Source organism: Coturnix japonica, chromosome 15, assembly GCF_054131305.1.
Source record: "Coturnix japonica strain WE chromosome 15, WE-NBRP24, whole genome shotgun sequence".
Taxonomy (NCBI): Eukaryota; Metazoa; Chordata; class Aves; order Galliformes; family Phasianidae; genus Coturnix; species Coturnix japonica.
This window is the reverse complement of record NC_140677.1, coordinates 4,025,718-4,042,005: the sequence shown is the minus strand read 5'-3', so window position 1 is coordinate 4,042,005 and position 16,288 is coordinate 4,025,718. Positions and strand designations below refer to the sequence as shown.

Here is a 16,288-nt window from a genome sequence, read left to right as displayed (position 1 = left end):
CCTCTGGTGCTGCAGCCCATCGTGTCCATGCTGGGCAGACATGCACCCAACTGCAGGAGCTGGTGCTGCAGGAGCTCCTCTCAGAGCTGATGGTGATGGAAAAGGAGAGTCTGGGAAAGAGGAAAGGGACTTCACGGTACTTTGGGACATTATCAAGCATCTAGAAAATACATGGGTTGATCTGGATGCGTTTCAAACCGCATTAACCATGGCAGCTTAAGGCAGTAACGCAGCACATCACCGCACACAACACGCTCACAACACCGAGTTGCAGAGATACAGAAGCACACACTGCACTGTGAGCAGTGCTCCAGAGCTCCCTGCAGGGTTCACAGGCTCGGCAGAACCTTGTGATGGCTCTCACACAGTCGATGCTGGGGGTTCTTTTCTTAATAAAGCATAACTTCAATATTAACACTAAAATGATCTAAAAAGAACCGCCTTCTGCATCCATGTCTCCTTACAGAGAAGCTTTAAAAAGCCAAAGTCTCCATTTTCAAACTACGTTCTTTGAGTTACCCAACTTTCAGGAGGATAGGCCAGATTCTCCTTTTAACCACATGAATACAAACCCCAAAAATTCTTTTAGTTTTAAATAATATTTTCTCTAATTAATACTTATATATTTTTTTTCCTCCAAAACAGGTATTTATCTGCTGTGAAATCAAAGGCAGAAATAAATTGTTTTAAAGATGGCAGAGTGTAAATAACAAGTCTGGAAGCATGCAGCCTTACCCAGGCAATTTGTCTCATATAATTGACTCAGCAGACATGCTTACAATTTCTTACAACTTTTACAAGACCTCCTGTGGGTTTATTTTAACGTTCTCCAAACCGGAGCTCAGAGCTCTGAACGCTCAGAGTAAGCAGCACCAAAAGCAATCATCTCTCCTTCCTTAAAGCAAAGGGAAACAAACAGTAAAAGCACGCTTTATTTCTCACTGGACATCAGCTCTCAGAGGTGCAGATGAGCAAAAGAACGCGAGCTTCTTCAGAAACCACTTCTCAGCTGTTTTCCAACACTAACATCATTCAAGCTGTGTTCAAGGCTTTTAAAAACAGAATCTTCCCAATGAACATTATCTTGTCCCGTTATTAGAATGAAGTTTAAAGGATGACTGATGACAGCACCAGAGCAAACAAAAGCTGTAAAAATAACTGCAGGACATTCTTCCATTCAAAAAGGGGTTAAAAAAGTCCCCCTAGATGCCCCGAAGGAAACGGTCCTATTGCCTATATTATTGATTTATGCTGCCGTTGGCTCTTAAATGTGGCACTTTCTATTTCTAAGATCTTTACAAACAATTACTCATGTCATGACTGTATAGCTCTGTTCCATTGGTGGAAGTGCCCCAGCAGCAGGAAATGCTGGGCCCTTCCACAGACGTTTCCTTCCAGCAGTGGGATCCACTGACCCTTAACATGTCAGAGGATTAAATGAAACACTTGTCTTACAGCTAATACGGACAAACACGAGAGCTATTAAAAATAACTAAAGGGGTATGACAGGAGAAGAAAGCAGACCAATGACTCAAAAGATCCCAATTTATCTTTGTTTTAAATAAAAAAGGGAAGAAAACAATCCTACTTTTCTTAAAACCAAGCAAGGAAGGCATCATCATATTTCAACAAAAAGCGTTCTGAAAAGCCGTGTTATAAACTACTGATATTAATGATTTGCAATGGAAATGACGTCAGAGTCTTAGTTACAAATATCCAAATGTTTGTGCTACCCCACTAAAAAAATAAACAGTGAGCTCAGAGTCAGAAATGACCCTTCTGAGCAATTAAACTGAACTGCACAAAGCACGCTGCAAAGTGAACGGCCAGCAGAGGTGGGAGAGCCCCGAATTAAAATTCACAGATTGCACTGGGAGAAACACTTAGCAATTAAACATCTTGGAGGTGGCGTCTGAAGTTCCTGCCATTAGCAGCAATGAAAAATGCTTTCATACGTTGCACTGAGAAATATGGGCAGGCAACTGGGGCCAAAACCATTTTTTTTTTTTTTAAACGTCTTGGCTTCAGTATGAGCTACCAAATAAAAAGGCTGGCCTCCTGAAATGCCCACTGACATCACTGGTCCTGTGCTGCTGCCACTGTAAAATATTGCTGCTACCGCTGTAGGACAGTAACTGAGGCACGCCGGAAGATATACTTCTTGCACGGTGGAAGGCAACAGGCAATGACCTCAGAGATGACCAAATAAAATATGGAATATGCAATAAGAATCTATTTCTGGTGTCATGTGCTCACAGCCCTAGGTTTTATAACGCAGAAGCGAGCACTGTCTTTGCAATGTGCTTCCCAAAAGGCAGGTTTCAAGCTGACAGGGCTGCACAACAGCAGCAGTGCCCTTAGCGCCGCCAGCCTGCCCGCCTCGGAAGGAAACCTCAGGGCAGGATCTTCCCATCCCTCCCGCTGTTGTCTCACACTAAAGTATGAGCTCAGGCTATCTGATCTACAACACGCCTGGGTTCTGGGGCAACAAGACCGACGCCGTTCCTACCTGTGCCATCTGCAATCCTTCCTCACTCAAGATACGATAAAACACAGCATGCCCTGACACATTATCCAGCTTCATCCTGAAGAAACAGGCTGGAACTGCACAGCCTGTATCGCATGGTGTATGGTACTAATGTTTCCTATGCTTTTGGCTAGGTGTACTTCTAGTTTCCTTGGAGTACCAAGCTAAAAGAGTAACACAGTGGTGTACCCCTTGAACAGAGCACACAGGAAGGCCATCATCTATACAAGACAGGAGAGGCTGCTCATGGGCCGCGGATGGCACAAGAACAAGCTCCACCTCGCTGAATACAGCTTTTATGACCTCCTTTCCCAAATGATGCACACCAACAAGTCTGAGCATCTTTAACAGCACTGCCCATTGCTGTAAGAACAAAACCCCTCGCAGGCCTCAGTGCCTGGTATGGCACATGGTGTCCCTCACTTGGGATGCATGCTGGACTTCCTGGTACCTATGAAGGGAGGAATGCAAACACCTGCCTGGTGTACATGAGAGCTCAGCCTCGAGCTTCGCGTTCTTCACAGGTTTCTAACAGACGATGGTTCTCTGCATGAAGTAATACAAACCAATTTTTCTGAAGATCATATCAAACACCCGCTAAGTTAAATGGAAGAAACAGCGCAGGATTATGTAAAATACTGACCAAATCCTGTTTCCTTTAATATTCTTCGTGAAGACCAGAAGGATTTGGTCCAAAAGTATCAGATACAAGGATCAAAACCTGCTACTGACTACCTTAAAGCTGAGAAACATATGTCTCTACCAACCCACTTGAAGATTTATAATACATTAAGGAACATTAGGGAGAAGAAGAAAAGCTAAATGGGCCAAAAGCAAACAAAAGAAGCATGTTCTCTTGAGATTGCTAATGCTGGCAGACAATAGCACAGAAAGAACTCCTCTGACAGATCTTTGAAGTCTTCAATACAGCTTGCTACTGGTCCATGTTAATGAGATTTGCTCAAATACTTTTAAATTATTCCAAAATGTCTTAATCTATTTTCTAAATCTTTTTCACCCAATTGCTACAGAAAAAAATCACAGCTTCACCCATTTCTGGACAAAACTTTTCATTACAAAAGGTGAGGTTTAAAACCAGTTGTGCTGCCAAAGGTCTGCACACAACCTTTTTGGGGAGGCTTAACGCAGAACACACAGGTAACATTCTAATTTCTATTACCACAGCTCACAGAAACGTTTTGCACCAGGCTGTACTCTTCAGCTTTAGTAATTTGAAGGCCATAACAAGTAGGGTACTTCAACTTCCCCCCAAGCCAGAAAGTCAATGGAGCTGGTTTTCAGAGGTTACCAGGCAGACCCTAATAGCTCCAGCTACACAACTGATAGCCCACTAGCTACAGGCCTCAAAAATTCCTATTTCCCACTGGGTTTGAAGGACAAGCAAATGAGAATATAAAACTACATTCCAAGTTAGAGCTCAGACCCACAGATCTTTCCACTGACCATCTAATTTGGTACTGAGTTACAGCATGCAGCTCCTCCTGTATTATTACTGATGTTCAATTAGCATTTAGTTGTGGCAAGCATTAAGATTTGAAGGCTTAAACAAAGTGTAACTTTTCTAAATCCTTAGTGCCAATTTTTTTTTCCCCTGTTGAGGGTTTTCTAAAGGATTCCATCTTTGCAGTCTTAAAGCCTGAATGTATCTTTTGTTATCAATAACGTACAACTTTAGTGACATGTTTTGCACTTTTCAGTTTTCCAACACGTGAGCTATTTCTGTGTTTGATTATTGGAAATGCTTTCACATACCTTTAAACAAATGAATGCTCCTGGAAAACCAACACCATCGCCCATAATTCTGTAAAAATACATTTCCCCGCCCTTCTTCCCAAATCAAACACTTCAATTCAAATTCTTACTTTGAGGAATAACTGGCATATAATTAGGCATTATGCCTAACAGTGCTAAATAAAGGAGCACGTAAACATCCTAATTCCAAAGGCTTAACCATCAGAACCCCTTGCTGCAACTATTCAGTTTGAGCCTCTGCTCACAGCTCTGTGGAGTTGACAGAAGACAAAACAGGAACCAAAGCACAGCATTAACACTCAGTTTTAGCAGGCCTGCCTGCATCCTGCTGCACACGGGGCAAGGCCTGCACGCTGCTCAGGGACACACGGGGCCACGCGGCCGCCCCTCCAGGAGCACGGAGCCCTGCTCTGTACGCACACCAAGCAGCTTAGCCACTAACTCAGAAGATGGGATTTCACCTGAAATTAAACTATCAAGCAATTGAGCTCAAACTCAATCAAGCAAACCCTTAACCTCCCCTGTTTCAGTGGCATGGCTCTAATTAGGACTCCATCACTATTTCCATTACTATCTCCTATTCTCATGGTTTATTATCTCGGCAGTTTCAATTCTCACCCAGTTGAAGCTTGACATCCAGTTTCTTAGACCACATATCACTCATTATGGCTTTATTTTATGAAACATTTTGCAAGATTATGGACGGGTCCTGGAGCAAACAGCTTTCTGTTGGAAACAGCTCTCTGCGGAGCAGTGGGAGCAGGACAAATTCATACCTTGTCATAGATACGTGTCCCGCCACTGAAGGATGCACAGACAAGCTCTATTTTTAAGTTGTGAATTTTGCTCTGCAGTTTGCAAGCACGCTTGAACATCCACATCCACGTACCACAGTTAGTCCATGGTGTTTTCTACAGTCCTCAGTGATTTCCCACATCTTCTACTTTGGCTGAGCCCCACACATAGCAGCTCCAAGGTGAGACTCAACCTGTGACACCCAAGAGGTCAGCCTGGAAGATGGGACGGCTGTTTGCAGAGGTATTTCACAAGTCCCCCTAACTGCTGACTGCACAACGATGCCCACCAGGCACCAGATACATGGCACATGTTGTGTCCTGATGGCAGGAACAGAACATTTGCCTGCTTCTGGGAAAACAGGTTATAAAATTCAAGCCAGGCTGAAGAGGTAACGTTTTGCATTTATAACAACTCAAATTCTTACTTTTCCCAGGTCAAATAGCACCATGGCTGCACATCAACCACAGCCCTATGAGAACGCCAACATTCTCAGCCAGTCTGGTGCACTGGCTCCTACCGTTAAAAAGAACAAGCAACTAATAATATTCAAATATTGAAGAGAGGCATATATCATACAACTGACATACACCATGAGGACAGCCAAAGACTGCAATATTCACTTGAACTTCATGAATTTCATCCTCAGTAAATATACATTTTTGGCAACAAAGAACTAAAAAATAAAAAAAAACCCACATCATCCTCAGATCTATTTTAATTTAAAGCAGAAGAGAACAGGGACATTTCTTCCCTTTTGAAGTACATTTTAATAGAATTAAAAATAAAAATAGCTCTAATTCACTCTGATGCATTTAGTCATTCTGTAAAATTCTAAGTTTAAAATGAAATCACCATTTTATATTCAAACAAGGTCAAGAGAACAGTACTAACGAGCACTGACATCACAGCGAACAGCAGCCACTGCTCAGCGCTTACATCAGTGTTGCTTGTTGCTATGGTGCTTAACCGACTATTAATTTCTGAAAGAAGGTGATTATAAAGCAGCCATATGAACCTCAGTCAGATGACACCCTTCAGTACCAAACACTGATCTGCATTGCTCCTGTCTTCTGCAAGTTAATCTTATGAATCACCACTTTTGTGATGTTAATATTCCCTTCCAACTTGAAACTTTGGGCCAGAAGAGAAGCAAGGAGTTAATTTTGAAGGAAGAGACTTTCATATGGCTTTAAATAAAAAGCACTTTGCATAGAGCAACAGCTAAATTCTGCTCTCCATTGCACTGTGCAATTAGCTCAGGATGCCACAGCACCAAAGCTAACCAGGCCATTCTGTAGGGACTCAGCCCAGCAAGACAACCAACCCTGATGTGGGGCAGAGCCGCTGCAGCTCCCAGCCCAACCCTTATGAATACTGGCCATGTGGCAACCAAGACCAACCAGAGCTGGGTCTTCCCATTCACATGCAACTCCACTCTGCCATCAGACAGCTCCCATAGCACATGGTCAGAAGCCAAAAGGAGGACATCTTTGTGGCCTCTCTCCTAGAATGCAATTGAGCACCCAGACCATTGACTTCTCGGGCCAAACACATTTGAGACACAAAAGCTTCATGCCAAGCCCAACCTCACAGCTCCTACCCCAGCCGCCACAGGAACTTTACTTGTGTAACTAAAGCACATTCATAGGGTTCTGTAGGATCAAATCTTCCATTCAGACATGTTTCAGAAACTATGTGCAAAACAATGTTTGTTTTTACCTTCTTGTGTTGCTCCTGTAAAGCAATCTTCAGTTACAGCCACCCAAATAGGTCACTCTTCTTACCCTGCAGAAAGGAAGGGAACACACATGACTGCTGTGTCCGTGCTAGCAACAACACCCAAAGTGTTTCATTGGCCCCACGCTTGCAAGTACAAACATAAATAAAGCAACAAACGAATCTAATCGTGTTTAATGGTGAATGACTTTCAGAGAGAGTTAATAAAAACAATCAAGTCACAGGACTGCTGCTTATCGGTACCAGCCTGTGTGAGGCTCTTCAGTTCTGCAAGAACAACTTGGTCTTTGGGAGGGGAAAAAAAAAACCAACAAAAAACCATGGAGATGAGACATCTTTGTTCTCCAGCATAAACTTTCTTAATCTTGATGTCTATCAATCTATTTTCAGTTTGAATAATATATGAGTTCAGTCCTTTGTTTCAGAAATCTGACTATTGTCTGAATGAGTTCTCCTTGCTTAAGGCATTTTAAGACCATTTGTAACCATGTCTATTTTAGCTTCTGGATCCTTTCCTTTTCCATCCTTTTCCATAGAGACACAGTCCTAGATAAGATGTAAAAACTGGCTGCATCCTCCACGCCCCATTCACAAAGTTGTTTACTGTCTTGAGGTTTCTTCTGGTTAAGCATACCAAGAAAGCCAAGGTGGTGAGAACAGTGAGTATTAAGGGGAGAAATAATTAAAGAGTGTCTTTATAAAAAGTAGGAGAGAGAAAACAGCACGTGCAGGGCTTTTTTTTCTTACCCTGTATATTACTGCATCTTGTGTACTCTCTCTTATGCAAAAGAGTATGTAATCTTTTAAGAAACATGACAATCTGCCACTTTCTGTTCATGTAATTGGGATCAACATATGGTACAAGAGAAAAGAAAAACATTTGTTTATTAATTTAGATCAAGTTACTAACTCAAACCACTAACAGCACTCGGAATTAATTCCGCATCAATTGACCAAATACCTTAAAAGAGTAAAACTGGAACACAATTTCACTGGACCGCTGACCTGCCGCTACAGGGGTGCAGACTATCATAGTATAACAAGGACAGAAAGAAACGCGCAATGATCTGCCGACACAGATGACATCATACAAAATGGAAAATCAGCGACATGTGGATGTGTAAGACAGAGCGACGTGAAACTCCATCTCATACAATTCACACAGTGAGGTGGAGCTTTGGGGGTGTTACTGAAACTCGCCAAATGCTAAGTTATGCCGCTTACATCAGGAGGTGAAGCTTCTGACTGAAGCAGCAGAATACCAACCTCTGGGAAAAATGAGAATCTTCATTAAACTATTTCTGAAGAATATGTACTCACTTGCCGTTTACTTTGGAAGGAAAAATTGTTTTCCCAATAAGAATGAGGCATTTTCTTCACCACTAATAATTACTAGTGCTAGGCAGAAACAAAAAGGCTACCTTGAGATGAAATAGCATTGCTTTAGTCTGCTGCTATTTGGCTTTATTTTAATGAGCACTTGTGACGAGGTACCAGGAGATGTGGGCCACAGCAGGTACATGTCCATTGGGTAAGAAACACTGTCTTCTTCATTGGCGTACACACATTACACACAGATCCTGCACTCAAAAGGACACACCACTACTCCATCACAATAGCTCAGGCCTCACCTTCCTGAGAGCATGTAAAACAATATATCTTCTATGTAAAATACACGACCTCTGACATGCGATGTGCTCTTAGATTAACAACAATGGAGGCTTTTATCTTGCTTTGCTGTAGGGGTTATCTCAGATGCGACACTTTAAACCCTTTTTCATATTTATCTATTTTATAAATTCCCCGGTATTTGGCAGTCAGATCTGTATGTTGGCAGTACTTTGCAAGCAGACTTCATTTCTACCCTGAGTCTTCATGATAGCAAGAGAACCATCTTAAAACACACTTTTTTAAGGAAACTGCTGAAAATTACACGTTTGCATAAAATGTGCACACAATAACCCTTTCGGTGGGGCCATAGGAGGTGGAGAACTTGGTCTAAACGTGCTGGTTCCAGAGGAAGCAACACTGCAAGGAATGCACTGAGGCTGGGCCACTCTGCTCATGGGGAGGACATGCTCCAGGAGGGCAGCACAGCGAGGGCTGCCATGCTGCCCACAGTGCAGATGCTGGCAGAGCTGGGGCTGCTTTCAAGTCCTGGCTGTGTGCGCTGCGCTACTACCTGCCTTGCAAAAATTTGGATAATGTACCACAGAAATTAAAATGAGCAGCAGGGACAGCTGTTCCCACCTGCGAAAATTTCTCATTAATAGCCTAAAAGCCGAGTATCTCAAAATGTAGGAATACAAATACAGACTTTCCTCCTGAAAATGTTTATATGGGTGAGTGAATTGATGTAGGCAACACACATTCCTTCCATCGTGCTGTCTTTAAGATAAACACCGAGTACCATCAACACTGTAAGCGTGTGTGTGGAGCAAACAAGGAAAAAATCCCAACCTACCCAAGCAAGACAGTTCGCTACACTCATATTTTCCCTCGAGGAGATGATTAAAATAGAAAAACAAACCACACACAAAAAGCCACTTTGCGAGCAGCAGTGGCCGTATCGGCTCACACGTCGAAGGAAGCTCTCCCTACACCTGTAACATGGCTCCATTGGCTTAACTGGGATCACACTGAGGGAAAAGGCTGTGTTGAACTGCTGGCTCTGCTCAGATTTTAAAGACGTTCCTGAAAACACTGAGTTTAAGCACTGAGTGCCTCAGTTTGCCTATGAACAATAGGAATCAGTGCTTCTCTTAAGCATTCTGAAGTCCCTGCGTATAGAAATACGTTTTATCAGAGATGTTTTCAACGGGGTTTTTGGAAAGACAACCTGTAATGATGCTAAGAAGATCACGACCCGAGCCGCTGTCATGGTCTGCTCAGTTGACTTTAAGACAAGAAACCACTATTGGTCCAGACCAGGCCCTACCATCTATCGGTACCAAGGGACAAGACAAAAATTGAGAAGGCTCTGCCATTTCACCGGCTGCTGGTCAGTCCCTTTGACACGTCCCATCCCACCATGCTATTCAATGTAGCAGTCTCCTTTGCCAGGATATAATTCTGGGGAAGCTGTGGGATGGAGCCCTAACACCATGTGAGCACTGCAAAGCCAAGTTTAACCCCAAATATGAAGAAAGTAGAGATAAACAGCATTGTGGAATGAAGTTCTACTTTAAAAAGTAACGTTTTTAATAATATCAGAATCAAATAGCCTTGGGTATAGACAGAAATAGATCAACAAAGATCTTGAACCCACACAAATTGGCTGTGAGTAACTTCATGCAGGAAAGCAGAACATCAGTTGAACTGCTTCCCCGCTTAGCATTATTCACTTCTTTTTTTTGCCAGTGTCCTGGACCTGAGCAGCTTGCAAATCATTACTGGAAACCCAAACTAGAGAGGGAATCTCCCTGCCGCTACCTAGAAAGCACTCTTTTATTCGAAATAGAGAGGACACACACGACAGCGCAACAAAAACTGCCCCTGAATTCTGGTTGGCATTAATTTCTCTTGTATGAGATCAGCTGAACTATATTTAATGTGTCTGGTTCTGCAATTCTGTGAACAAAATGTTAACTGCAAGTTTTCCTGAAAGCTTTAAAATAACAAAATGAAGCAAGGTGTGTGCTTAACTCATCTGAACACAGAGAACCATCTCACACAGCCACTGCTCCCCCTTCCAAACTGCCCTGGTCACATGCAGTTGTACCAGCCTGAAATATGCCCCACCATCACCTTTACTGCTATTTCATCATCCTGCAGGGGAACCAACGCAGCCCAGGATTTTGTTAACAGCACGTAGGTAAAAGAAAAAAACAATTGCTTTTGTATTTGGTGTTGTGTTAACCCTGCAAATACACCTATAGAGCTGGTGAAGAGCAGGAGCTGTGCCAGGAATGCTGTGGGCACGGTGCTGCACACAGCTCTGTGCTTGTACCAGCACACAAACCACACACAGCACTGCTGTGAAGACCTTCAGAATAAGGCCCTTCCGTTTGGCCGTGGTTTCTTTTTTATTCCTGAGGTATCGAGCAACCTATATATATATATATATATATAACATTGTAAATACTGAAGGGAAAAAGAATTCCGCCCTCTGTCCGGACAGCTGCTCGTTATTGTGTAGTTCCTATTAAACATCACGGGATTTTCTTTATCAAGAGTCATTATCGCCTCCTCAGAGCGAAATGCAGGTGAGCAGCAGAACTGCAGGGGCTGAGCGCTGCTCTCCCACCCCGCTGCGAGGAGGGGATCGGACCTGGCACAGGCCGAGCTGCTGCTCCGGGCAGGGTGAGCACGTCAGGCCGTGCTTCATTTCCAGCCCCCAGCAGGATGGGCTGAATCTCTGCACGGTGCTTTTTGTTTATTCCAAACAGAAATAAAGCAAAAATAAAATAACCAGCAGCACGAGGAGAAAGCGACGCGCGGCACGTTTTCTCTTCCCAAAGAGTATTACCTTTCGTGTCCACTGTAACCTTGGAAAAGAACCACTTGACGTGAGCCAACGCTACGAAAGTAATCGCGAGCCATTCCTCCCCCGCTCCGCAGCAGCTCGCAATGAGCCGTGGGCAGCGCACAAGTTGAGCGCGGCTCTGCAGCCCCGGCACACGGAGAGACACGGAGGGACCCGGCGTGCCCGCAGCCCGGCCGAGCTCCGCATCTCCCTGCTCCTTAAAATAACAACGTGCCTGAACGCCGGCATTAACCGTTTTATGTCTGCGCTGCACCGCTCGGGAAACTTGGCCTCGTGTGAGTGAGGAGCGGCGGGGACAGCGCGGGGCAAGTGCGGCGGGGCGCAGAGCGGGCAGTGCGAGCGGACCGGAGCGAGAGAAAGAAAGGGTGGGGGGATGCGCGGGGGGGGCAGTGACTCTGGGACAGTCCCGCAGCTCCGTGCCCGGCCGCAGCGCACCCAGGAGCCGCCTTGTCCCGCCGTGCCCCCGCGCTCACCCGCTGCCGCCCGGCACGAAGCAACGCGAGCCCCGAGCGCTGCGGTGCGGTGCGTTGCGGGGCGGGCGGGCGGCCCTTACCTCGCGGCGGAGCGGGGCTCCGGTCACGGCCACACGGCGCTATCGCCGGGGGATCCTTTAAGAGCCCTTAAATATTGCAGCCTAAAAACAATATTTGCTGTTTTACCTTTGAAGCGTTAACAAAAGCTTTGTTTTAGCATTTACCTCGGTGTGCAATAAGAGTTAATAATCAAATCCGTCCCAACCCCCACAGATGTTAAACAAAAAGATAAAAGAAATGCAAATAGCTATTGTCATGGAAAGTTAAAGTACCTGTCTGTATTTTTAAGTGAAAACTATTATCTCTATCAATCAAAATTTAAGAATACAATAGCGCTAATCACACGAGGTGCTGTGACTGAGCTACTTTTCCCTTATAAAAGTTTGCTTTTTTTTTTTTTTGCTTTTTTTTTTTTTCCTCTTTTCTTTATACACCGGTGCACAGCAGCTCCTCGCTCCCCATTACAGCCGGCTCGTTCAATAGCGGTGCGCACCCCCGGCGCCCCCCGATCCCCCCCGTCACGCCGCTCCATGCGGGCGGATCGCGGCGCGCCCCGCATTCCGTGCACATGTTGGTGGAGCTGCCTTCCCTCCGCGCACTTCCCAACATGTGGTGGAACAGCACACTCTTCTGTTAGAGCGGAGTTACTCAAACGGAGGAAATAGTTAATTGCTCGCCCCAACTACCGCTGCCGGGCTCGGCGCGCAGCGCTCCGCGGCTCTTACACCGCCGCTCTAGAGATGCGCCCTTTGTCACCCGGCCGCAATGGCCACGCCGGGCCATCCCCGCCGGACCCCGCTTCATAAGTCGTTTTTAACACTAATTTGTTCGGAGCGATCCAGAAAGCGGAGCTGCGCGGTTAGTAAAAGCGAGCGCGAGCGGCGGTAATTACAGCTGTACTAAAAGAAAGAGCTGCAGATACAAACACCTCCAGCCAGTGGTTGGGATGCCATGATGCGGAGCCCTGCTGCCTCCCGCAACCAGCAGCAGCAGGACTGTCATTTTTTCCCCCTGCGCTATCAGGTTTCCTACTCCACAGCCCCGGTGCTCTGCATCATGGCTAACATCTCCAGTGTGCTATTAATATCAATGAAGAGACGATTCAATTTCCACATAAGAAGAACCTTCCTCTTACAGCACAGACATTGCGGTGAGGACCCTTGCTAAGGAAACAATAAAGACCAGAGGGGTTGGATTTTTTTTTTTCTCTTTTTTTTTTCTTTTTTTTTTGCTGCTGCTGTAGCAGTTCCGTGCTGCACGCTGTTGGAAAGCTTTTAGCTAACAATGGCAGCATTATCTTCGGGATAGTTACAAAACAGGATTTGTTAGTACAAAGAATAATAACACCGAACTCACTCCCCGCTGCCCCCCCCGCCAATACCTGCCTATTGCAGCACGGCGGTTCGGACTTTACTCGGACCTCAGCCCAGAAACACCTGTATTCCTCAGCCCATTCCTGCCACAAACTGCCCCAAAGCACGACTTTGCTCAAGGAGCTTTGGCCGATTCAAACAAACAAACAAACAATCGCTCTCTGCATTTATAAAACGGAACAGAAACAAAAGTATCTCGCCCTACCGTAGTGCAAACTTACCCATTAATGAGCAGGAAAAAGCCTTAGAGCTGCAAGTAATTCCCAACCAACTGCAGAAAGTTGAGAGTTTGAGAACACTAAAGCACTTCTGACTATCCAGCCTTTCTGTGCCTCAACACTGGCTGCAGTGTAAGGAAGGACTGAAGGTATGTGGTCTAAACACAACAAAAGCCACTGCCTTACTCTAGATTAAATATGCAGGAAGAGGCCCCTTTGCATAAACACAAACACTCAGCAAATGAGTAACTGGCTCAAATCAGACGCCTGCTGTGCATTCTACCTGTCCTGATCTCTGACAAGCTGCACAGCTTGTTTAAGGGGGTAGGAGCTACCAAATGAAATCAAACCACGGAGCTGAACGCTTTCCTCATCTAATAGTAAATAACAACAGCACCAACAACTCGATGCCAAACGTTCGTTTCTAATCTAAGCACTGCTCTGGCAAAAAAAAACACTGCATCGTGTGCTCTGCCCGCCTTGGCTCAGCCGCCCATCTCACCACAGCAGAGACACAACCAAACACCACCTGTAAAATTCATTTACATTGATTGTAGTGCAACCCAATATATCGCCAGTAACAAGGATTTAAAATTAATACAGGGACCCCTGGTTGAGGTGACGCATTAAATCTGAATTTGCTTGCCATGTCCCTATGTTTTGTTTACTGTATGAAAGACAGTCCACATGGAAACCTACTTTAGCTGTTACGAAGCACTGCATAACGCGCACCTACTTGCTACTTTATTTGGGGAAAAGGCAGAAATTTCTAAAGGTTCCCCTAAAAAATGTTAGTTCCAAAATATCAGTCTCACAAAACAGCCCCTCCAGACCATATTTACTTCCAAAAACAACTAAATTGGAGGCTGCGATCACCACCAAGCACCTCGAAGCATCTATTATTACCATCAAATACCCATAATTATACACTGTGATTTACTCTTGCTCCTAGAGAAATAAATTCTTTTTTCACTCCCGTGTATCTTCCCAGAAATAGAATGAAGGAGCAAAATGTGAAAGCAATTGGAATTCACCAGTGTCCCTCCCTAACTCAAGGAGCCAAATCACATTGACCTCTTTTTGTCAGTCCTGGCTACATGTTGGTTTTAGTAATTTAATTATTTTTTAATAACTCGCAGTATTAAATGATTGCCATTGAAACACAAATAAGATTATACTCCCCTGTCTTTCTCTCCTGTGCTCCAGACTGCAGCACGACATGGACAACACGACTGCTTTCGGCACCGCAATTTCATTCTGAAAGACCACTCACGCACACAGAAAGCAGCACGCAGTCACTGGGTTCTCAAGCACGTGCTGCAGATTATTTCAGAGGATACTGGATATAACTAACAGTTTTAATGAGAATCAAACGTGTTCGGTTCAACTAAGCACTCCTACAGAACGGAGGGAGTTTTCACTTTCCCTTGGATTAAACTCACCGTGTTAAAACAAAATTGCTAACAAGAGCTAGTCAAGCCTAACAAGATAAAAATCCCCCACACAAAAAAATCCTGCAAGAAATTTTAGAGCCTCTGCATCACTCACTGTTTTTGCATTGAAATGACCTTCCAAATAAGGTGTTAAATAATACCGTTCGCGTAGATGATAGCGATCTAACCTTGATGCAAATAAACCATAGAACAAAATTTAATCAGTATATCACTGTGTAAAAGCCTTTGTCCATCCCAATGGAGCTTCTAATGACTGTTTTGGCAGTTCTGGCTGGTAGTTATGCCTCCCTGCTCATATATATCTCATACTGGTTGAGCAAGCTAATGGAACTGCTGTTAGTGGAATCCAATATTAATACCCTGCATCGTGCAAAACTGGATGCAACTGAATATATTATACAATTACAGGTAGTGTCTAATTCCGTAGGTATTCGATGCTGGACTCAATTAATATTTTAATAGAGAAAGTGAAATAAATACTACGTTTCAGGTAAGATGCATACAGAGTCTGGGTCTGCCAGCCTTCCTGCTGCAAGCCTACTCTGTTCTTAAACAGAGCAGACACAGAACCCTGACAAAAATTGGCAGGCAAAGCTGTAGATGCTGTGTGACACATACTGATGCACGGAGTCAAAGATGCCATCTTCATGCAAGCTCCACTAGTTATGAGCTTGAGAGAAAATGAAACAAAAAAAACCAACACAACAGAACAAAACAAGAGAAAAAAGGTGGGGGGGTGAGACTGGAGTGAGACCTCCAGAAAATAAACAGGGTGTACAGTTTCAAAGGCTACAGACACAGACATTTCATTGTTCAAGCCAATTATCAGTGGAAAATAATAACAACAGATGGATTCAGAGTCACTGACTTTTCATATGCACTTCATCTCTGCACAACAGATGATGAAATGCGAGAGCTATCTCGGAAAGGCAAAACATCTTTCAGTAAAAGAACTCTATACTCCAGATGGGGACCTTCTAAGGCAGCTGATTATCTTCTTATAATGTTGTAAGATAGACTTACTAAAACATTTCAAGAACTGATCAGATAGGATGAGCACAATGGCATCATTCTTCGAAGCAAGTTGCTTCAGCCTCAGAGTTGTGACTGAACTGGGCAGGGAGCTCAGTAAGGTCAGAGCTGCTCGCTGCCATTTTTTCCATCAAGTGCTCCTGGTTGCAACAAAAGGCCCAAAGTCGCTGCTTGCAACCTGGGCAAAACTCAGGGTTCAGCTCTGCCCAGAGAGGGGACGCAGGTGTGGGACCACTGAGTCAACATCTGCAAGCAGAAGCCAGGATTTGCTCCCCATAAAAGTCCTGCTGCTGAGCAAGGCGAGCCCACTCGACTCCTGCAAGCCCGCTGCCTCACACAGACGCGAAGGCGGAGGAC

At 44.5% G+C, this 16,288-nt stretch overlaps 1 protein-coding gene and 1 long non-coding RNA gene across 23 annotated transcripts in view; one reads left to right on the top strand and one right to left on the bottom strand.

Annotated features, from left to right (window-relative positions):
* The window catches only part of FOXP1 (forkhead box P1), a 338,964-nt gene that overhangs the window by 190,923 nt on the left and 131,753 nt on the right, over positions 1 to 16,288 (bottom strand). For 14 of the 22 annotated variants that reach the window (XR_014934558.1, XM_085516176.1, XM_085516193.1 and 11 more), the window contains one exon: positions 6,818 to 6,883. The gene's annotated coding sequence lies outside the window, so the exon portion shown is untranslated. Of the gene's footprint in view, positions 1 to 6,817; positions 6,884 to 11,303; positions 11,439 to 13,448; positions 13,715 to 16,288 lie in introns of those variants that run through there. The other 8 variants (XM_085516195.1, XM_085516179.1, XM_085516199.1 and 5 more) reach the window with 2 other exon arrangements.
* Positions 11,392 to 15,105, top strand: LOC116654025 (uncharacterized). The gene is made up of 2 exons (XR_004308836.2): positions 11,392 to 11,596; positions 14,652 to 15,105. It is a non-coding gene; the product is annotated as an uncharacterized LOC116654025 (long non-coding RNA).